Below are 471 nucleotides of genomic sequence, written 5' to 3' on the forward strand. Positions count from 1 at the left end.
ACGGGGAGATGGTTTTGTCATGAGTGACTTCAAATGAAACCATGAAACAAGAATTTACAGACTAACCTATTTAGGATACATAAGCAATGCATGTGGTACCTATGGATGCATGTCATACATCAGTAAAGAAACAGAAAAAAAAAAATGAAAAATTGTGCTCAATAACCAGATTTCAGGTCCCTGGTGGTCTAGTGGTTAGGATTCGGCGCTCTCACCGCCGCGGCCCGGGTTCGATTCCCGGCCAGGGAACACAGTTTTGGTCTTGTTTGGGAACTGAAGGCAAACGTACATGGGCTCTGTGCTCTAAAATCACGCTAAAAGCAAACTGTGTATCGTAAGACTTGTTTCATCACTGGCCATTCTCAATTCCATTCACAAATCAGGTAACACACTGTGGTGAATTTGGAGAACAAACTCTGTCAACGTGTTTTTATCCTCTGTAAGTGGCCATGAACCCATTTTTTCTCCAGT

The 471-nt window shown here is 42.7% G+C and overlaps 1 non-coding gene across 1 annotated transcript; it reads left to right on the forward strand.

The window, feature by feature from the left end:
* The first annotated feature begins 177 nt into the window (after positions 1 to 177).
* On the forward strand, positions 178 to 249 carry trnae-cuc. Its single transcript has one exon. It is a non-coding gene; the product is annotated as a tRNA-Glu (tRNA).
* The last annotated feature ends 222 nt before the right edge of the window (positions 250 to 471 follow it).

The sequence above is a fragment of the Plectropomus leopardus genome, unplaced genomic scaffold (assembly GCF_008729295.1).
Source record: "Plectropomus leopardus isolate mb unplaced genomic scaffold, YSFRI_Pleo_2.0 unplaced_scaffold57135, whole genome shotgun sequence".
In the NCBI taxonomy this organism is placed as follows: domain Eukaryota; kingdom Metazoa; phylum Chordata; class Actinopteri; order Perciformes; family Serranidae; genus Plectropomus; species Plectropomus leopardus.